This window comes from Anabrus simplex, chromosome 8 (assembly GCF_040414725.1).
Source record: "Anabrus simplex isolate iqAnaSimp1 chromosome 8, ASM4041472v1, whole genome shotgun sequence".
Taxonomy (NCBI): Eukaryota; Metazoa; Arthropoda; class Insecta; order Orthoptera; family Tettigoniidae; genus Anabrus; species Anabrus simplex.
In genome coordinates, this window is record NC_090272.1 from 32,821,177 (window position 1) to 32,845,456 (window position 24,280).

Genomic DNA, 24,280 nt, shown 5'->3' on the forward strand with positions numbered 1-24,280 from the left:
GTCTGGTCTTGGCCGCGGTAGTGCAGCTTAACTTAATCTTATTTAATAACTCCCCGAGTCACATTAAATATGCGGGCTCTCTTGATAACATTGTTCTGCGTTCACTCATTGAATTATGTTCTATTGTGCAGAGAACAATAGGAGGACAGTGTTCACTAACTAGCTGCATTCTCTAATCCTTATATTGCCGACAACTCATTAATTTCGTTCCTCTGCAATCCACGTGCCGTACCATAAAGCTATAAGTTTAAAACAAATTCATAACGTAGAAAGAAGCTGCTAAGTTCTTTAACATGTTCTGTCATCTGTACTTTGGTCAGCATTGCTAAAAGTTGGCGTTTTATGTGTTAGTCACGTGTAGTTTAAGATTGTCATTACATTTCGTCTCATTTGATACCATTAGGGGCAGATGACCTAGATGTTAGGCCACTTCAAACAACAAGCATCATCAGTATTAAACACTTTCCCTTTCTTTTGCGACATCTTCATACCGATGCTTGCCTTGACTATTTAACAGACTGAAAAGAAGAGTTTGGAAAAGCTCGACATTGTTGTCAGCCATCTCCAAACGCCTAACAATCAAATATAAACATTACATATTTTAGTCGACACATTTCTCCGCAAATGTTATTAAAAAATGCGCCGTTTTACACGGTATGTCGTAATAAGCGATCTTTGACATATTTTGTATACAGGACCGTTATATCCAGTACGTCGCTAAAAGCGATGTCGCAATAAAGGGTTTCCGCTGTGTTTGTGCTGCAGCGTGAGAAAACGGCCGAACAAAATTTAATAAAAAGTTGGTATGTAAGGTCAGGGAAGCAGGTGCTTCAGTATTATGCTATAAATAGTTTTATTCATCAGCAGTTCGGGGGAAGTTCTAAAAATGAATTCTCAAATACAGTATCTCAGTTGAGTCTTGTTGATAAAATGCTGCGTAACAAAAATTGTATAAAATTTTCCATTTTCCTAGAACGAATAATAAGGGAAATATTTACGATTTTATGTCTTATTTGTTTCGTGCGTACACCGTTGTTAATCCCACCGAAGAATCATTTGTCACAAGCAAGTTGTGATATTGAAATGAAGTGGGAGCATGGCTTTTAGTGCCGCGAATGTCCGAGGAAATGTTTGGTTCGCCAGGTGCACGTCTTTTGATTTGACGCCCGTAGGCGACCTGTGCGTCGTGATGAGGATGAAATGATGAAGACAACGCCTTCAGCCAGCCCCCGCGCCAGCGAAATTAACTAATGATGGTTAAAATTCCTGAGCCTGCCGGGAATCAAATTCAGGACCCGTGTGACCAAAGACCAGCACGCTAACCATTTTGCCGTGGAGCCAGACATTGTAATATGCATGTCTCAGACATTCTTATCTTAGTAGAAAGGTCCAGATACTTAAAATTGTGTATCCCAAAGCGGATCGTGAAGGCTTTTTGTGGATAATATTATACTGTATAGAGTAATAAATCATTTACTGGATTGCCGGGCTCAGTGGCTCAGACGGTTGAGGCGCTGGCCTTCTGACTTCAACTTCGCAGGTTCGATCCTCGCTCAGACCGTTGGTACTTGCCCTCTCGGTCGATTTATCGCCACGTGAAATAGCTACTGCAGTCTTCCAATACATTCCTCTTTGTGTACACACAACACACCACACCACAAACACACACAGCAGCCAATATAGCCTTCCGCATAGGGTTGGCGTCAGGGGAAGGGCATCCGGTCCTAAAACAGGGCCAAATGCACATGTACGACCCCACTAGAGTGTGGAGAAAAGAACAAGGAACAAGCTACTAAAAGAACTCCTACAGGACAACATTCCGGCACCTTGACGTTACCGAAAAAACATAAAAGTAGTTACAACAATAACTTTATTATGACACCCACGAAACAGTGGATGGTGTACGAAGAAGCATGGCGAGAAGGAAGCCGCAGGAGTCAAGTATACAGACGTGTGGGTTGTAGCAAGACGACTGCATTACAGAAACTTCCTAAATAATAATATTACAACTTATCAATTTCATACTGCTTCCGTATTGACGATTATAAAAATTCTATTCTAATAAAAGAATGTAATAAACCTAATCACGACTTGTCAGTTATAATAATAAAAGTTACTCAGAACATATTTCGGTCTATTATTCGGCCATCTTCAGCTGTTACACAAAATTAAGCTAAACACTTACTAAAAGTGAATTGTCATTGGACAGATACAGGTTAAGAAAAGACACAATAATGAAAAGATGTTAAAACTGCACATGAACTGGCGATAAAAGTGTCCACTTGATGAGAATTTCGTTGCTGGTATATAGTTACAAATCAGCAATCCATCGGAGTGAAGCCTTTATATGGGTCACTCAAATTGACAAGAACTAATTACTCGAGCATTCTTCTTCTCAAAATCAGCAACACAGTGCTCGTAAAGTGGACACATTTATCGTCAGTTAAAGTGCAGTCTTAATGTTTTTTCATTAGTGTGTTTTTAACTTAACCTTTGCATTGACTGTTTTGCTTAATTTTGTTAACTGAAGATGGCGAAATGATGGCCTGAAACATGTCCTGATGTTTTAGCAACTTTTTCTGTATTAACTGACAAGTACTGATTAGGTGGACCCTTTATTAAATTTTTATCAGAATTGAATTTCTATATATGAATAATAACAGTTCTTATTGTTGATGCACGAGGTCACAGAGGATAAGGAGATCGTGGGGCCGTTGATCTATTTTGCTAGTCGCTCCTAAATTTAAAATCTGATGAGGTTTCCTTTTGGAGGGCCCATTCTGAAAGCGCGCTTGTCAGCTGTTTATGATCGGCTTATACCGTGGAATATTGAAGCCTTTGTGGCTGGTTGCGCAACGCATTTCTCTCCCCTCCGCAAGCTCAAAACACAGTAGGCTGTCAGCTGCCTGCCCCCTGCATTCAGTTACCTCGCTCTATTCAGGAAGACATTTACTTGGCGGTTATGGTGCCAGCGAGAAGACAGATGAAATATATATGACTCCGCGATTGAATTCCAGGCCTTCATGAGGAAATACCTACGTACCCACAGAACCTCATCCCAGGTCCCCGTGTGGTATGCCCCATTTGCGCACACGGATCCTCCCTCCCTAGGTCATCGTGGGGAACACCAGGGTACCCATGACGTATGCCCTTAATTCATTATATCGGTGGGTGGCTCCCTCCATCATCCGGGGTACCAGTCCTCAAACTCCCTACCCCATTTCCTCCACTTCAAAAGTTGGACCCTAACAAGAGAACTCCTCACCCCCCCCCCCCCTTCCTACCCCTACAGGGCCACCTCGGTGGATCGAGTAGCCGAGACCCTGTCGCCGAGACCACATACCAGTGAAGCACCTTTTATACACTCACCCACCAAGCAAGTTCTCACTTCCTCACCAGCCTACTGGCTAGCCTACCACCTATACAGATCAGTAACCACAGTAACATCAGAACGCAGGTCCACCCAGGCGGGACGCACACAACGAAGTTGCCAATAACAAATGCCATATTCCAAATCCACAAACAACGTATCGACCACCAGATACGCAAGAATCTCATATATTCTTGAAAATACAGCGACAGTCCCCCCCCCCCCAAAGGTTGCTACAGTTAAGCAGCATTTGGCATGGTCATTACGTGGATGGGTGACCATGCAGGTCTACCGCCTATCGCTGAACCATATTCATTTATTAAAATCGAGCACGTCAGCCATGGTCAAACACACCGCGAAGCTGAAGCTGCGCGAAGCTCGAATTCCAATTTTTTCCGAAAACAGAAATCACATTCAAGTTACATTTTATTATTATGATGATTATTATTATTTATTTGTTTATTTATTTATTTATTTATTTATTCACGAAGCACAAGATACAGCTACACTGAACAAATTTCACTTGCACTGTCAACAGACTATTTAACAAACGTAAACTTTCATAATAAAATATAACAAACATAACAGAATATAACAAGATCAGGTACACATCCTACTAATAACTGTCCAAATCGAAAACCATGAGAATGTCCATGTTCATAGCCAAGTCGTCGTGGGTCAAGATGGCGGTATAATCCCTTCACATCAACTTATCTTTAAGATACTGTTTACACACCTCTCGAATACACTTTTATTTGATGCTATATCAAGCTCTTGTCTCCTATTATTATTATTATTATTATTATTATTATTATTATTATTATTATCGATCTATACTTATTCTTATATTTGTCTTCTGAACAGTCCAGGTGAAGATCGCAAAAGCGAAACCAGTAGGCTACTGGAAAATCAATCAAACTTACTGATCCATTTGGATTGGCTTTTGATGAAGGACTTTTAGTTGCTTTCATCTTGTTGTATACTTGACAATGAAGTACTGTAGAAGCATGTTCAGGTTGCCATCTCTTCTAAAACTACGTTCCATTGTTGACATTCTAACGAATTTTGAAAACTGGTTTGACGTACGTAAATTAGCAGAGGTAGATGAAAAGCGGCCTAAACTTCATGTCTGGTGCCGTGTTTCACCTCTTCAACTGCAAGATAATCGCTTATTCTAGATGCACAGTGATTTTATTCTTGGCCGAAAGGTGGTGGTGGTGATTATTGTTTTAAGAGGAAGTACAACTAGGCAACCATTCTCCCCTTGGCCGAAACATTTATAGGCAAATACGAAATTTTTCGACGGACAAAAGCTTATTTCCCAGTCTGATTTTCATGTTACTCAAACACGGAAACGCTTGTTCACATAAATACGACGTGGATAATTTGAGTAATATGTTAAACTTTCTGAGAGATTTGAGAGAACACTTTTTTCATGATGTTTGCAAGTCTGCATATTGTGTGCAGTGTCCACTACAGAAAGACTTCCTGCTGTGTAGCCCTGACTAACATGAATGTAAACATATCAGTCTTGCTTGAAATTTGTGCATCCCCTGTCCGGTTGGAAAGTTTAGGAGGCATGCAGCTGTCCTGTCAGTCAAGTGTTGTCGCAGGAATGATAAAGAAAGGTAGATAAGGGGATGGGAACTGGCCATGCTGACTTGCCGACAGTCTTGTGCACTTTCATCTTATGTTGAGCGCTCTTAGTTCTAGCATTAGAAAGTTTCACACTTGGAATTCCTTACCGCCACGAGTCCTTAATTTGGCGCGTGTCCGCTGCAACAGAGGCTACCTTGTTCCTGGCCGTGAATGGGGCAGTGTTCGAGAGAACCGGCGCTCTCAGGATTAACACTAATTGAAGTCATCCGTTAGTAATGAAATTCGAGAATTATTTTATAGAACGTGGTTGCACCAGGATCGATTTTCTTAATGTTGTGTTGTCTTTCGTATTGTGCCATCCCATCAAGGTTACAGCTATTCGAATTCAGTCGGTGACATACGGGTGAAGTTTTTATATTGCCCATTTACTGATTGAAACCACGGTTACTAGACTAGACGGTAGGGGTCATCAGTTGGGTGCGCAGTAGCAAGCCACGCTTCCTGACGTCACGCGTTCCCCATGTTCGCGAAACGAAGCAGAACACCATTAGTGTAGTGATGGTGTTTACCTTCTCAACAGTGTAAGAGTTTAATTTTTCTGTGCTGTGCTGTGCTGCCGCTGGTTGCTCTAACCACGATAGACATCAGAAGGACTTCGACATTAAATTGCATCGTTTTCCAAAGAACAGTGAAACTTTAAAATTTGACGTGATTTACGGCCTGACATTTAAATTTGCCACCGAGTAGTAAAGATTTAGCGAGTCAGTTCTGTAAAGATCGTGATATAAGGGCACAAAAGCGAAATCATCGTAAGGAGATATGGCATATTTTACAATCGCAGGCGCCAATTGAAGCAGAAAATGTTAATAATGCAATCTTGAGGAAGGAATTAGATGACAAAAGTAAACATCAGTCCGCCTCTGTGGTGTAGTGGTTAGTGTGATTAGCTGCCACTCCCGGAGGCCCGGGTTCGATTCCTGGCTCTGCCACGAAATTTGAAAAGTGGTACGAGGGATGGAACGGGGTCCACTCAGCCTCCGTACGTCAAATGAGTAGAGGTGTGTTCTATTCCCACCTGAGTCATCCTAGAAGTGGTTTTCCGTGGTTTCCCGCTTCTCCTCCAGGCAAATGCCGGGATGGTACCTAACTTAAGGCCACGGCCAATTCCTTCCCTCTTCCTTGTCTATCCCTTTCAATATTCCCATCCCTCCCACAAGGCCCCTGTTCAGCATAGCAGGTGAGGCCGCCTGGGCGAGGTACTGGTCATTCTCCCCAGTTGTATCACCCGACCCAATGTCTCACCTTCCAGGACACTGCCCTTGAGGTGGTAGAAGTGGGATCCCTCGCTGAGTCCGAGGGGAAAACCAACCCTGGAGGGTAAACAGATTAAGAAGAAGAAAATGGAAAATTAATTTAGTGCCTTCCATGGAAACTGCATTAAGAAGTGTCCAGGAGATTTTAGATTTTTAAAGGAAAAAAGAAAAGAAAAACATCCTGATCTTGAAGATTTCGTTGTTTTATGTTTCGTTAGAACTAGAACGTTCATAAGGATGAAAAACATAAACAAACATAGGCACATGAATTCTTGCAAGAGGTGTAAACGAACTCCTAATGAAAAAAGAAGTGTGAAAAAAAATTAAGAGTTGTTTGATAGACTGATTTTGAAGTAACGTAAAAACAACCAAGTAAAAATCTGGTGTAAATATTTTGTGTGGAACCTATATAATGTAAAAATGTATACAGTTTTACTACCATAATAATAATTAGGAGTATTCATTAGGTGTTTTTAAATATTGAACATTTGATCGCATTTTCTGACTGAGGGTTTTCTGCGCACCACATTTCTATATGGCCTGAGCCTGTGGAAACATCTTTCCCCACCAAAAAATTGTGACCCCTAATATGGTGGAAGAGGTTGACGTTTCTTCAGGGGATTTTTACCAACATTCCACCGGCCAATACACATGTATAAATAATAACTTATACATAAATATAATATTAGATGTTTTTAATACTACTTAAGACCAGCAATCCACCAAAACAACGGTAAAAAGCATCCCGCGTGATTGGTCGTGTTTCTTTAATTTTTGTAACTAGTTTTAGAAATACCGAGCTCGATAGCTGCAGTCGCTTAAGTGCGGCCAGTATCCAGTATTCGGGAGATAGTAGGTTCGAACGCGGCTAGGACTATACAATCCACCGTTGGTCCCTAACCCGTTACACGAGAGGTCCTCACTTGGATAATGTGTAAGTAGGATAGCATCCTGCTTCATGAATTTACCGAGCTCAGAACATTTTAAGCAATCCTTGGACCTATGGGAGTAACGGAGGCCCACTCCCATTTGACAGGCGAGGGACTCCTTGGAAGACACGGTTTCTAACGATTTAATATAAGACGTACAGTGCATAACAGTCTTGATTGTACACCCCACTTAGCAGATACAATGTCTTTATAATTTATAAATAGTACATAACCAGTGCACAAGACATGGATAAGTTATTGCACAAGGTGTTGAGAACTTAATGCTAGCGATCAAAAGTCTCGGTACACCATTTTAAAAGAATATGAGTGATATATGTTGTGTAGTGACCTATTTGGTTGCAACAGTCTTGTTTGTACAAGTTAGCTACCTCGTCGCTCGGGAACACTCCTAACTATCTGGTGTATATCTGTCCTGTGCTAGTGTATATAGTTTCGCAGTTAGTGCACCAGACCGTGTGTTACATAGGCCTAATGGGTAAAAGAACAGAGTTAAGTGACGAACTAAAAAATGTACTTGTATCTCTCGGATTGCAAGGGTATTATTTGCGTGAAATTGGACGCAAAGTAAATAAACCTCATTCCACAATACACTGTGTGTTGAATAAATTCAGATATAGAGGAACCACGAAGAATTTGCCAAGGAAAGCAAAAGAAAAGATACTGAATAGGCCAGATGAACGTTATATTGTGAAACAAGTAAAACAGAATCCACAATTAAGTGCACCTAAGATCCGCGTTAATGCTGGAAGAAAGTACGAAGAAGAAAATGTCAAGTCAGACAATTCGTAGGGTATTGTGGAAATATGATTATCACGGTAAACGACCACGGAAAAGGCCGTTTATTACTAAGAAAAATCGACAAGCCAGAATGAAATTTTGCAGAGAGTCTGAAAACAAGGATTGCACATTCTGGAACAAAGTTATTTGGTCAGATGAGACTAAAATACCTCTATACGGTTCGGATGGAATCAGTTATGTATGGAGAAAAGTTAATACAGCCAATAAACCTGCAAATACGCTACCCACCGTAAAACATGGAGGTGGATCAATTATCATTTGGGGGTGCATGTCGTCTTGTGGAGTGGGAAATATAGAAATCATCAGTGGCATCATGGACAGATGGGGTTATTTAAACATTTTAAAGAACAATGTTAAACAGAGTGCAGTAAAATAGGGTTGGGGTCTTACTACATATTTCAGCAAGACAATGATCCCAAGCACACAGCTGATATTTGCAAGCAGTGGCTGATATGGAACGTACCATCGCAACTGCGAACTCCTGCCCAATCCCCTGACTTGAACCCCATAGAACATTTGTGGGTCGATCTAAAAAGAAGGGTTCATGCAAGGAAACCTCAATCACTAGAGCATTTAAGAAGTATAGTCAACGAAGAATGGGGTAAAACCGACCCAAAAATATGTGAGAAACTGGTTCATTCGATGCAGCGAAGGTGCAAATCAGTTCTCAAGGCCAGAGGATACTCATCGGGGTATTAACGAGTGTTTTTGTGTGAACATTGTGCTATCTTCTGTAAGTGTACAAACAAGATTGTTGCATGATGAAACACCCGGTTTTTGTACATTGCTTGAATTTGTGTTAAATTGTAAGATCACAGATCAGTTTTTTTATTATTTACAATGTTTATTAGTGTATCTATTACGATATGGGCAATAAAATACATCATAATAATTGTATACAAATGTTTAACCGTTATTTCGTTGCAATAAGCTGGTGTACAAACAAGACTGTTATGCACTGTATATAGAACTAAATGAGGCCACAGCCCTAGTTGCAAATAGAGGACTGTGGCGACGTTTAGTAAATTCACAGAGGCTTGCAGACAGAACGCTGAAAGGCATAAGAGTCTTTAATGATAATGTAGCTGGGGAGACTTTGTCGCTATATGGGAGAAAACGCTCAACTGATGATACAAGACCGATGGGTGGAAAACTGACAGATACGTGATACAGATCGCGCAGCCTCGTCAAAGGACGGCTGTATCTTGATCGCGTATCAATACTTGATGCAGATACGCTGATCTGATAAGTGTGACGCACCTTCACATTCCTCTGTATCACGAACGACTCCCGGTACTGTCTCTAATGCCGTATATTTAATTGGCCGTTCCTCGGACTTTCGTTCAGTATAACATTACAACACTGCCTCGGGTCTTAATATACATTTACGCTTCTTACCTTTGTTAATTTGCAAAACCAAGTCCCCATTATAAACACGACCGAATGCAAGGAGTACATTATTATACAGATTTCTTGTCTAGGTTATGTGGTATACACTTTTCCTATTTATTTATTTATTTATTTAGCGTGTTGTGATTGGAGCTCATGAACGTACTCTTACAACATTGTTTACATATATACAAACACATTAATCTCAAGTTTGGAATACAATTACAATTGTGAGTCCACCTGGTGAATCCACTATAACGAGATAGTGCTGGGCAAAGCAGTTGTCGCCGAAACAGTTGCGCGGAGATATTGCACACGGGAGATTGAATACCACGAACTTGTATTTGTTTAAGGTACCGTGACATACATCGTGTGAAATCGTCATATGGAACTTTCTTTGAGAACTGTAAAAAAAGATAAAATAAAAAACTCTTTGTCTCTGTTGATTGGACGCTATGTATACTCCCTACCATGTAAAATTTTACTCTAGGGGTACAACCTTACTCTTTCTCCCCTGTTAATACTGAAGGTAGTGATTTTTAGTTATTTTCTAGCTGTTGGGTTCGATTCAGTGTCGCTAACCATACAGTTTAGGGACCCTACTTGACGATACGACGTCCTGCAGTTACTGATCTTGCACGTTGGCGCTATACAGTCATGGTTTGTTGTTTTTCGTGACTTGGGAGTTTACGTATTGCCACTCCCGTATTGTGAAAGTCACTAGTGTTACATTTGCCGGTACGGTATAAGTGAAGCATAGTTTCTTTGTCTGTAGGAGTGCAAATCTGTTTGGGTAATACCAAGTAAGTAGAATTGTGCCATGTTCGACGTAGCTGGTGTTAAATGAGGAACGCAGCGTTTTAATAATACGCTCTTACTTCGCCCAGTTCGCACGTATAGAATGCACTTATGATGTATAAGAAACCGGTAAATTCTGCAAGAACTCCTCCCAAAAGGAACGCAACGTTACCTTCTCTATAAAAATCAGTTCAGTTGAAATGGAAGGAAATTTCGTTATCAGCCTAACCTAACTTTGTGTTGTCACGACTTTAGTACTGTTTGCAGACTTAGCCTTTGTGTATTCTTATTGACCTACGGCATATGCTCATGTAATGTATTTATTTGTTTATATTATTACAGCGTTCTTTCTCTTCCGTCTGACAAGTAATAGCAAATTTGAAGAAGGCAGCTAAATTATTTACACAAGGAAAACACCGAAGAATACCGTTATAGTAATGCGTGTATCAAAATAAACGCAGAAATATATAACATTTACATTAAGTGAGGGTGAGAGAGAGCGTGTATCTCCTTAATTTCTCACTGAGCTTGTAAATCGACTTAAATATGAATATATTTGTTAGGGGGATACCCGTGAAATGCAGAGGTGAAAGAAGGTGCGGGCTGGAATGGGTCTATCCACAAAGCCATGATATGAATTAAAATTTCATTAAAGGTTATATTTTCGAAAATAGCAAAACTTAACAATTTTCACATAGAATTTGAAAATTTAACAAATAACAAGAAGTCAAATCAGGTACAAGACCAGGAAAGCCAAGATTTAGAGACAATTTAACAATCTGGGCCACAAGTCCTAATTTTTACAATTTCTGAGCTCTCAGCTCACAAACAACTATTACCAAAGGGCAGAAATCCCCTAATTACATGGAGCACTTGCTCCCACCTAGAAATGTCAAGCCTCCTAGAGGCACATTTACTACAAATAAAAGAGCTGGCCCGCTCTCGATATTCTGAGCTTACCAAAGGCCACAACGGACTTTACCATTAACAGCCCTCAATTCACACTTACAAAGAAACAGGGGTATCTTGTACCCAACCTCCTGGGCCTTAGTAGAAAAATAACAGGTTAAGTAATGGCCCAAAATGCAAAATGAATGGAGGCGAGAACTTGCACTCCTAAATACACATCTTAAAACCTACAAGGCACTAGGCCGATGAAACAGGGGCTATTCCCAAGCTATGGAGGTGACTCGTATACAGAATAAATTTAACACATTAAGGAAGAGTAGAACAACGGTTACGAAAACGTAGTCACCTCAAATTTAACATGAAGGGGAGCTCGAGAGGGTAAAGCACTCTCTATCCCCGATTTACGGTTAAAGATAGATGAAGTTTTCACAGAATTCTACACGTTTAAGAGATAGGTTACATAGAAAAGATTTCGGATCTTCCCCGCGGGTTAAACTGCTGAGCTAGCAAGAAATAAAGATGTTACGCGGCCATTACCTTATTGAACAGCCGCTGCCTGAAGAAAGAGGCGCTTCCCGCCCCCCGCTACATGTCCATGTGTATGTATGTTCAGTCTTCAGCCCTAAGGCTGGTTGGATCCTCAACAGCTCTGCCATCAGCTGTCATAGATGGCCTAGGCATCACTGAAGAGGCGTACTAGGGAAATGAGGAGTGAGGTAGTTTCCCGTTGCTTTCCTCAACGAGCCAGAAGTTGATATTACATATCAGTCTGCCAAGCCCACTGAAATGCATGCACCAACCGACCCTATGAGCAACATTTTCACACCATTCATAGCAGGGACTGGCTGCAGAAGGAATGGCATTACTAGCATCGCTCATACCTCAGTCACTTTCATATTGTCAAAGCCAAGGATAAGACAGAGACAGATCTATTAAAGTAACAAAATTGCCCTAGCCTATACCAGAAGACATAGTGATCGTAAACACTAGGTCCTGCCAGCAAAGGCATACATGTCCATACACTAAGCTAAATGTTGATGATGTGGCCGAGAGACAAGAAAATCAGCAGTTTTTATACCCTCGAGGAAAATTCGAGACCTTTCATGAATAAAACAGCCACACCCACAGGCTTTTATTGGCTGGCTAAAAGTTACACATCAAAATTGAAGAAGAAAGACACGATTGGTCAAAAATTAATTACAGAAATAATTGATTGGCTAACTTCAAAACTGGCGGAAAGAAAATATTAATATTGCCAACCCACAAATGAAAGAACGAAATTTAGTTATAGGAAAACTTATGAGTACAAAATACCTTCAAGAAAGGTTCCTTCACTTCGCACCAGGGTGCATGATCATAGTTTTTTAGTAGAGACATCTATAAGAGAATGTCCACACTTCTTTTTCAATGGAACCCACACAGTATTGACAACTTCGTAATCACAAAATTTACTGTAGTGACATCTTCTGAAAAACTAATGAGTTGATCCAGTTTTTAAAGTTCAGAGTTTCTCCTGTAGAAGATTTATTGGCGCAAGATTTAAAATTGCGGCATAAGGGCTGGTTTACACGGGTAGAGTAGCGAGGCGAGTAGAGTGGATAGTAGAGCTACTAGCACTGGGATAGTAGTAGGTAGAGTAGAGTAGCTAGTACGCAGTAGAGTAGAGTGGGTTTCCGCTGTGGTAAAGTAACTCTACCACTATCCTTCCCCCTCCACCGGAACCGAGCTCCGAGAGCTGGCGGAGAAGGCCGAGGACGCTCGATTTTTCAGTTGCCGCGTCATTCGCCTATTTTCATGTGTGTACTGACGGTATTCCGCTGAGTAAACTGAGCAGTTTAGTGCGTTTGTATGGTGGCAAAATCAAGTGTACGGAAGAAGAAACATGTAAATTTGTAGAACTGACAGTGAAAAAAGAATGTTTATGGAACATAAACAACATTATTTACAGAAACTAAAATATGAGACGGGCGGCGGAAGAGGACTTGATTACGAAAATGGGTAAAGAGGGTTTTGGTTTTATGGAACTTAAACAGAATTTTTTTTAAAATACGATGTACCTACAACCAAGAACTGACGAAAATTCGTAAATCCAAGAAGTCTGGAGGTGGTGCCGCACATCTACACTCCCTCTCTTAAGTGGTTTCTTCTTCTTCTTTCTTTCTTCTTTTCTAGCCTATTTCAATCCACTGCTGGATATAGGCCTCTTCCATGTGCTTCCATCGTCTTCGGTCTTGAGCCACTTGGAACCAGCGTGTTCCAGCCAACAGCTTTATGTCGTCAAGCCATCTCTTCAGGGGTCTTCCAATGCCTCTCTTGTGTCCCCATGGTCTCCAGTGAACAATCCTAGAGGTCCACCTGTTGTAGTCTTGTCGAGCTACGTGTCCTACCCATTGCCATTTTAGTTTTGCTACTATCTCTAGGATGTCTGTTACATTAGTTCTTCTCCTGATGTCCTCTGAACGGATCTTATCCCTAAGGCTGATCCCTAGCATCTGTCGCTCCATGGCTCGTTGTGTTCGCTGAAGCTTGCGAGCACTTTCCTTCGTCAGAGTCATCGTTTCCAGACCGTAAGTTGTAACTGGCAGCACGCACGTATTATAAACCTTGGTCTTCAGGTTAAGATCCGTCGCACTGTGCATTCCCTATGCCATCTCCATAAAATCCTTCATTCTTCACAACCATTTTACCTTACTTCATATTTCAAATACTTATCCTCTTATCACAGTCTTAACACCAGATCCACTAATAATTCCATCCTTGCTTTACCTACCCACAGAACTGCCATCTATGATAAATCATTCACAGTAATTGCCTGCCGTGAGTGGAACCTCCTTCCCGAAAATATCAGGGGGTTAAGCGCTATTCACACTTTCAAGGAAGCACTTTGGAGACATTTTATGCACCAGTAAGGATCATCTGTAAACTTGATGCTGCTACTTACAACCATTCTATTGTTATGGATGTCCTGGTAGAGAGTCTAAAATTTTTATCCGATTTGTCTTTAAAATCAAATGTTATGTACTGCCTTTTTTTTTTTTTTACATGTAGGATATTAGTTTTAAGAATTTATCCCTTTTTATGTCTGATTTATTTAATCTTAATTTAATCTTAACTTAATCTTAATTTATTAATTTAATCTTAATTCATTTCATCTTAATGTAATCTCACCATTCTTGTATTATTATTAATTTAATTTGTATTAGACGTAGTTATTGTAATACAATGCAACATATGTATATTTCAGTTCCTGGTTAGATGGAAGAGAAGGCCTGAAGGCCTTAATCTTGCCAGGTAAAATAAAACATTACTAAATTAGAACATCCTTGTTAGTGAGGATGAATCTTAGTTTTCAGAATGCAGTCCAACTCATACCTATTCTGCGAGGAATTTCTGCACGTTGGTTGTCTTTAGTAAAGTATAATTTGCAAGGTAATACTGAAAGCCGTCCGCCTCTGTGGTGTGGTTAGTGTGATTAGCTGCCACCCCCGGAGACCCGGGTTCGATTCCAGACTCTGCCACGAAATTTGAAAAGTAGTACGAGGGCTGGAACGGGGTCCACTCAGCCTCGGGAGGTCAACTCAGTAGAGGTGGGTTCGATTCCCACCTCAGCCATCCTGGAAGTGGTTTTCCGTGGTTTCCCGCTTCTCCTCCAGGCAAATGCCGAGATGGTACCTAACTTAAGGCCACGGCCTCTTCCTTCCCTCTTCTTTGTCTATCCCTTCCAATCTTCACATCCCCCACCAGGCCCCCTGTTCAGCATAGCAGGTGACACCGCCTGGGCGAGGTACTGGTCATCCTCACCAGTTGTATCCCCAATCCAATGTCTCATGCTCCAGGACACTGCCCTTGAGGCAGTAGAGGTGGGTCCCTCGCTGAGTCCGAGGGAAAAATCAACCCTGGAGGGTGAGCAGATTAATAAAGAAAGAAGAATATTAAAAGCCACAACGTAACATTATAGCTCAGTGATATTAAGGGGAGGTGCACCTTTGGAGGTCAAACAAATGCAGGTGTATTGTCCTATAATGGAGAACAGACCTCCCTCATTTCGATGGAAGAAGGATATTAAAAATACCTAAACCTACTGTATAATAGTTTCGAAGATGCAACAACAAATATAAACAAGTGTCAGCTGGATTGTCCCTTTAGATGACGGTTTCTCAAGTTTCAGAGTTACACAGCGTTTCATCGTGTGTCTCGACGTGTTTAAGTTAGACAGTGATGCAGGACTGTGTGCTTTAATCATATTAATAACATACTGTGATAGTACATATATCACACCCCCGAATTATATGTAGAAGTTAGAGATATTATTATCAGTATTTCATTTGTATATTTTGCCATTTTTATTTGTAAGCTGGAAGATATCCACATATGTAGGTATGAGTAATTTGTTTTGCACGAGTGGGAAAACATTGCTTTAAACTCTGGTAATTCGGATGAGTCATGTGGCTACCCCAGTGTTTGTTGTGATGTACTTGTGTCGGGAAATTCCATGAGTCATGTATATATCCCAGCCTGATGAGATGAGCTTGTTGTTGTATTAGGGAAGTTCGTTGACTCATGTAATAAACCCCAGAGTTTGTTATTGTCTTGGGAGGAAGTAGTAGTTCAGGGCTTGGTCTTTACTAGAGATCACTCATGATTGGCGGGCAAGCACCAATCCAGACGTATCATCTGAGAGGAGGGAGATGTTGATGTCTATAAAGGTTGATCATACGGCGGCAACCGGGGTCATTGTAAAGGAACGAGAAGGAAGATAACTACTACAACTACAAGCAGTAACACTGTATGAAGGAACGACAACTGACACACTGTACGGGAAGGAAGTGATACTGATACACGGTACTGGAGTGACACGGCTGCCATGGACTGGACTTCAAACGTTCGTGGAGCGTAGTCTTGTTATGTTCGTGGAAAGTGGATGATCAACAAATTGTGGAGGCCGTATGCATTAAGTATTGTAGTACTTGTGGAGGTCTGGCATTATATGTTGGTGAAAGCTATCTCAGACTTTCCATAATTTATGTTCAGGATTGATAAGCGGGTGTTACTTAAATGTATATATCTTTAAAACAAGTGTTATAATATGTGAACACAGTATTACAAGGTACAGTATCTGTGTGATGTGATAACTGCCGATTGTGAGAATCGGTAAGTCGAATTGATAGAGACAGTGAAGGGTATTTATCTTCATACATGTACATTGTTCATCGGACTATCTACAAATGGTAGCTTAGTTCTCGCTTTCGTTTTCCTACTGTTTTCATTATTATTATTATTATTATTATTATTATTATTATTATTATTATTATTATTATTATTATTATTATTGTAAATATGGAGTCTTCCAGCAATATTTTGTGTGTTGTATAATTTCGTGTGTTGATGAGGTGCTCATGCACGGATTTTGTTAAGTTCGCTATTTTAGAATCAGTGGAGTTATTGATGAACCTAGGTGCAGTTCCTACCTATTTAGTCGTTTTCAGGAGGTTAGGTAAGGCCTGCAGCAGATGTACCAGTACGCAGCATTATGTACACGCCCTGGGATATAAAGTTTATCATGCTCTGTAAAAAATTCGAGGGATCCATTCAGGTGAACTCTGGCACCCATACTACGGATATTTCGGTTAATTATGTTTATTCATTTTATTACGTTTTTGAGTAATTTTATTTATTTACACATTTTATTTATATTATTTTATTATTATTTATTTGGTAATCATCAAATGGTTAGAATACATAGGAATCTTCTACCTCGTATCACTTGACAATTCCATTAATGTTAAGCAATAACAGTAATGTCCACAACAAATAGAATAATTTTCATATTTTGTTTGGAATATCCAAAATAATTATTGTTTACAGTACAATGTCAGGTCTTGAAACTTAATCTCTACAAATGGGCCGTACAAGCAACGAACAAACGAATTATATAAATAGATCAGTAATTGGGATATTTATGGCAAAGAAGCTACTACAAATTAGGCCTACGCCAGCGTGATTTACAGTGTACTGATGGCTATTATCATTGGCCAAGAACTTCAGAGTCACCTCAAGCTTAAACCTCGGTGTTATTGCATTTCTCATCACTGTGTTGTGTCTTTGAATTTGCGGTGTTATAGCATCTAACAGTGTCTGAAAGTTATCAGGCTTCGATCTCATACACTTTCTGTATTCTTCTTTATACTCTGTCGCAAGTTCTCTCAGAATTAATGTTGATGCCCCGAGTGTATCTCTCCTAAGCCAGCCTCTTACCCATTCACTTCTTCCCTCATTTGCTTCTTCTAATGCTTCACTAACCTCTTGCATTAATGTTTGCAAATGTCTTTAAACTCTTCGTTACGATGTGCTTGCGTCTTGACATGGTGCTACTACTATACTGTATGACTCCACTCCCGTATGAACGATACAAGTGTCAACTCTACCCGACAGTGGTAGAGTAGAGTAACGTGGCTACCCTACTATCTACTCTACTCGCCTCGCTACTCTACCCGTGTAAACCAGCCCTAAGGGTGTACCGGCCGGTACAATCTTAATTGATCATTTGGGTAAGGGAATCTTCATTACTGATACTTACATTGAGGTTAGTTTGTTGATGGTTATGTCTCGTGATTTCAATATGTAACTAGTCAAATTGGCAGCAGTGTACAGCGCTACAGCCTCACGTGCACTATTTAACCTGCTATTTTCTACGTCCATGTATCATTTCTTGCCGAATACACTGTACAACAGTATGCTTTAATAAGTTGTCTGCTATATCTTCTGCTGTCGACAATACAGTATGGTGAAACTGTTTCAGTAGCAAATATGACACACTATTCTGTCGAAGATACTTAAAAAGTAGATATATATTTGAGAGAGTCAGCGACTTTCCATACATTCTGGATTGCCACAAGGGCAAAGTTTAACTACATGAAAAAAAAATGAACAAGTACATTTTAATATGAACATTGCCGACATCTCCAGTATTTCTTTAGCAAGGCGTCTGACGGAACGTGTGCTGTGTTCCCGTCAGCACTCGTGCCGTTGAAAAGGCAAGTTCGAGGTTTGAGCAGCGTCTTAAGTTCTGAACGGTCTTGATGGCTTACGAGAGACCAGCAGTAATTAACTTTCACTGTCAGGGATCGGCTCGATTTGATAATTATAAGCTGTTGTCGAACAGGAAATATACCATTATAAGTATTAATTGGAAACAGAGTCCTCGTTATGAGATGTTATTCCACTTCGTGTCCCGCATTCCAGCTGATAGTGCACGCACAACATACCTCAGCCCCACACGTCCGCAGGAGCGAGATGGTTTTTATCACAGGATTCGTGTCTCGTAAGGCTCGCAGTAAACACACAATGTCGTTGGGCACCAAATAGCTCACTGCGGGCTGCTATATACCGAAAAGTCGCCTTATTTTTCTTTCTCTGGACATAAAATTTAGAGAAATGAGTCGTGGAAGGAAACATTGAAGGCAAGAGGAATCGAGGAAGGATCGCAACCCATGGGATAGGGTAAGAAAAGAGGGTTGCGTTCAGAGTGTCCTCAGTGTAATTCAGGACCGTGCAGAATGGCGACGATACATCATGCAATGGAGACATGTATTTGTGCAATTAGCTGTCTGTAGTTACTGTATATTTAAGATTCCTTAAAAATATATTTTTAATTTTTTGCATTTTGAGTGGGTAAATCAGCTACAGAATTTCTCCTCCTTCGCCTCCTTTTGATCTCAACCTGTCGTTGTCAGTTATTCTTTCAGTTATGTAACCTTTCGGCACAAAGCAAACGGGTCCCACAATTTGAAAGACCGTTTGATACTGTTTATTTACGTCGAAAGCCGTACAGTCTGATCTTAACTCACCTTAGTTCTGTTCCATTCTCTCCACAGCGTTCAACACCTTCCCTTCTGTATTTCGTGGTAAATATTTGGGAATTTATTTTGTCGTACCTTGTTGAGTGACACAGTTTTGTTCTGCTCTTCCATTAAACCTTTCCTGAATTTACTAGACTGTAATTTTCTACGCCCAGATATCATTTCTTGCCGAATACACGATACAACAGTATGCTTTAATAAGGTGTCTGCTCTATCTTCTCCTGTCGAAGATACTTAAAACGTATGTATTTGAGAGACTCAGCGACTTTCCAGACATTCTGCATTGCCACAAGGGCAAAGTTTAACTACTTGAAAAGAAAAAATAAATGAACGAATAAATTTTAATATGAACATCATCTGATAAATAATTAACTGTAAAAATTGAAATAATAATAATAACACATTATATAGTCTACATCATTAAATTTGAAAGAAAAATAAAACGTTCGTTATTGGGATGACTGAAACGTTAGAAAGTATGAACATTGGAATTAAAGTAAATGAGGAGTGATCCGTGTAATACAGTTTGCTGACGACCAAGCAGTTATAGCGAGTATTATCTCGAACCCGAACATCTACCCGATAAACGGAATCCGTCTGCTAGTAACACAGGTGTTGGCCTTTTATTTCCCACAATATTAAAAACTCGATTTGCATTGTCCTTTTTTTTTTCTTTTTTCAAAAAATCCCAGATCAAAGAGTACCAAACTGGTGGGTGCATCCCAATTTACTCTCTGAATGTAAGGTGCATTCCATTTAGTCTGTGGATGGAAAAGCGAGTAACCCTACGGCGCTACTATCAGTGATGCTGAGAATTTCAAATGCAGTAAGAAATATGGAATGAAAATCAACTCAAGGTTCAAGGCTTTTGACACGAAATGGTATGCCACCACCTTTCCTAGCCTGCTACCTAACATTCTGATTGTGAAAATATTTTCGACGAACGGGACCAAACACGGTATAAGACAACGCCTAACGATCATGGCCAGCAGGCGCGCTTTTGTTAACTATTTTGTGTATTGGAATATTCTTACTAAGTTTGTTGTGGTAGTTGTTTCAATAGGAAGTACAACTGAACAACCATAATATTAGCATACAAATACTAGTTTGCACTATTGTTATGAGGGTTGCAGTAAGAACGTAAAGGAGAGGGCATGTAAGTCTCTGGCAAGACCCCAGTTGCAGGGTATGGAATCCTCACCAGGATTACTTGATTCAAGAACTGGAAAAAATCCAAAGAAAAACAGCTCCATTTGTTCTGGGTGATTTCCGACAAAAGAGTAGTGTTACAAAAATGTTGCACAGTTTGGGCTCGGAAGACTTTGAAGAAAGGAGACGAGCTGCTCGACTAACTGGTATGTTCCGATCTCTCAGTGGAGAGATGGGGTGGAATGACATTAGTAGACGTATAAGTTTGTGTGGTGTCTTTAAAAGTATGAAAGATCACGATATGAAGATAAAGTTGGAATTCAAGAGGACAAATTGGGGAAATATTAATATATAGGAAGGGGAGTTAGGGATTGGAATAACTCGCCAAGGGTGATGTTCAATACATTTCAAAGTTGTTTCCAATCATTTAAGAAAAGGCTAGGAAAACAACCGATAGGGAATCTGTCACCTGGGCGACTGCCCTAAATGCAGATCAGTAATGATTGATTAGAGTTTTGTATATATGTGAGATTGAAGGCCAGATCAGGCGTCTGCTGCCACTTCACATCCCACAGACTCTGCCCCCACCGTAATATAAACGAGAAGAAATTTGTAAGTTTCTCTTCTCTTAGGACCCACATGTTGTACAATGATTATAGTGAAAGGGAAATCAACTCCCCCGCGTTGGAATGAAGGGAGATGGTAATTGCAACAGTCGGGGACGATTAACCAACCACTTGGTGCACCCGCATGGCACGGTACAATTATAACGAACACAACAGACTTCCCGCTGGCTCTTTCCTCACGGCATCGCGCGCTCCTCAGCCTACACTATGAGAGTAGTGGTTTATAAAATATACATTGTATGTGCTTCGGTGACGGTTTTGAGAAATGCGAATACATTTTGTCATAGTTGAAACTTTTTCAAAGGGGGTGAAGAGGTGCAATGTAGTTTGCTATTGTCATCATGTTTAATCTTATCTAAAATCGAAACCGACTTTCATCCTATTAGATCGTGTTACGTACATTTAGTACGTGTTGAAGAGATCTGGCATCACCCTATAGAGTGCGTTTAAGTCGCCCGTTGAGGGCCAAGTATATGAATATTGAATGTTCACGATCGCATTGCAATCGAAACACTTTCAACCTATTAGGTCGTGTTACGTACCTGTAGCTTAGATCCTTTCCAACAGAACAAAGATGGCCTAGGCCACCACAGCTCAATTGGTAGAGCAACCGACGCGAAATCGGGAGGTTGTGGGTTCGGATCCTACTGGTGTCCGGTTGGCCATTTTTGTTCTGTACTGAACAACCCTTCAACACGTACTAAATGTACGTAACACGACCTAATAGGTTGAAAGTCCATATCAATTACATTGCGGTCGTGAAAATTCAATATTCTTATCTTAGGTACAAGGTAACGCATTCTCTCTGGCCAGGAGATTCGGGCAGGTTGGAGTGATGTGGGGGATTATCGAGGCAGGGCATATAGAGAAGAAATTTGGAAGTTTCTCTTCTCTTAGGACCCACATGTTGTACAATGATTATAGTAAAAGGTAAATCAACGCCCCCGCGTTGGAATGAAGGGAGATGGTAATTGCAATAGTCGACCACTGGTTGACTTAGTTTTTTCTGTTCTTTTTATTTTTATTTATTTAATGTTTATATTAATGTTTACATAAATTACATGCTACATGATACATAGGCATACATACATTGATGACACAAAATTTTGTTATTGGGGGCTACACATTTCTTAGAACTATTAATGTTATTTAAGTCTTGTATTGTAAATTATTAGAATCACTTATGTGGAGAAATTTATTTTTTATGAACTTACCGAACAATTCACAATTACTGCAATACCGTATATATTTACAATATAGTCGAATCCAATTTACAGGTTTTTTCTTCTCTCCCTACCCTTACTTTTTCCTCTTTGGTATGAAGAATCTGTCGGTATACAAGCGCTAGTTGCATAGGAATACCTAGGCATGACCTTGAATTCAGAACTGTATGGTGAGGGCGTTGACCGAGCTCACGAGGGCGTTGATTATTTTGGATTGATGCGGTTGTCATTTCATCTACTACTGCTAAATGTTTGCATTCCTCCCCTGAAGGGAGAGGCGGGCATCCTGGACGGTAACGCCGTATCTCAGGCGAGAAGATTTGTATCGGAGATGATGATTGGCCTTAGTGCAGAAGAATGGAAAACCATTCTCAGGACAGCCTACGGTGGGAGTCAGCCCCTCTCCATCTCCCAAATACAGAGGTGTGGAGCCACAGTAGAGCCGTAGCCATCCCTCCTGTGCTCGGTTGGCCGGTCGGAGTGCAGAGCTATCGGACCACGGACCAGCCATTGCCACTTGTGGGCCGAGATCCAGTCGGCATCCACCGCCCTATGTTTAAAATTTCAGATCTCTGCGTTCCGTATATTTGGCTGGGCATTGCGCATGCATACATACATACATACATACATACACACAGAGACACTTCCTTTTTATTATTATTATTATAAGATTATAGACAAAAGTGTGTATATAGTCCATTCTGCACATTATCGTCCTTTTTTCTTTGCCGGGCTGAGTGGCTCAGACAAGCGGAATTTGAAGGTTCTCAAGTATATTATTCGCGTGTCAGATTTACCGGCACCTAAAAACTCCTGCGGGAGAAAATTCCGACACCTCGGTGTCTCTGAAATCCGTAAAAATAGTTAATAAAATAGCAGTCTGGTAACGGAATTCAGGAAAATAAATGGGGTTTGTACAAACCTGCAACCCCCGTGAAAAGACGTCCCTGAAATGAAATGAATCTCAAATATCATTGGTTGCCAAATGAATAACTTAACATGTATATAAGTAATCACATTTTCTGGCGCCTTTTCAAGACGCATAATCTTATATCAAAGTGCTTCGTATCATTCCTTGGGCTCTTCTGATAATCTGAAGACTATATCCATCATTTTTGTTTTGAAGGTGCTGAAATACGATAACCTCGTGTTGGTAGATTTGCCGGCATGTAGAACTCCTGATGGACTAATTTCCGGCATTTCGGCGTCTCGGAAAGCCGTCAAAATTAATGGGACGTACAAAACTATCATCATTCTTGTATTAAGTTTTGATTTCGGGTGTTCATTAAGGGGCGTAGTGTATTTACAAAGTATTGTCCTCTCTTTCCTTATTCTATTTTCCCCTTCATCTATTCACCGTAATTTTTCTTACAGCAGGGTACGTTCAAAGTGTGTGGTGGTGCATAAGTGCGACACTAGGTTACTCCATTTCGCACATTCTCCTCCAGAACCCCAGAACTTTTGAAGCTCGTTGTTGATGGCCGTGAATCATCCAATGGTTTCTCGGTCAGCCGTTCGTTTCGGAAGAAATAGATAAGCTCTTAGGAGTAAATATTTATACTCCTGAGATAACCTTTCACTTCCCATTCATTCTTATCTTTGTAGGAAATGACCTAAACTGACGTTTGTCGTTGCATTTCCGTTAATAATTTGGCTGATGATCTTTCGTAAAGCGTGCAAGCTCACAGCTCACTTTATCATTTTGTTGTGTTCCACTTGTTGATCGTCGAGTAGAATAAAAACGGAGATGTGTATTGTGTGGCACTGACAGACGTGCGATATTTCCCCGAGATACAATGAAGTGAGAAAAAGAATACGGCATTCCCATTGTATTGTGTATACTAATCGGCATATAAGCGAACAACCTTCCTCTTTCTCACCTGTTAATACTGAAGGTAGTGATGTATAATTATTTTTTAATTATCGAGTTTGATTCATTGTCACCAACCATACAGTTTAGGGACCCTGCTTGTCGATAAGATGTCTTACAGTTACCATTCATCTCGCATGTTGGCACTATGTAGTCATGTTTTGTAACTTGCGTGGTTATTCGTAGTGCCATTGCCGTGTTGTGAAAATCACTAGTTAGATTTGTGGGTATAATAAATGATATTTTATTTTTTCTGTAGGATTCTTAACCTATTTGGATAAGACAAGTCTTTTACAAGATATTAGAATCATTCCATATTTACGGTGTTCACTTTACAAAGGAAAAATTCAATATATCCTAATTCAATACAAAACATAATTCCATCATTAGATGGAGCAATAAAATTCAAACATATTTCAACTCGTTT

At 40.3% G+C, this 24,280-nt stretch overlaps 1 protein-coding gene across 2 annotated transcripts in view; it reads left to right on the top strand.

Annotated features, from left to right (window-relative positions):
* Positions 1-24,280, top strand: part of jvl (javelin-like) — a 483,163-nt gene that overhangs the window by 144,689 nt on the left and 314,194 nt on the right. The window lies entirely within an intron of this gene.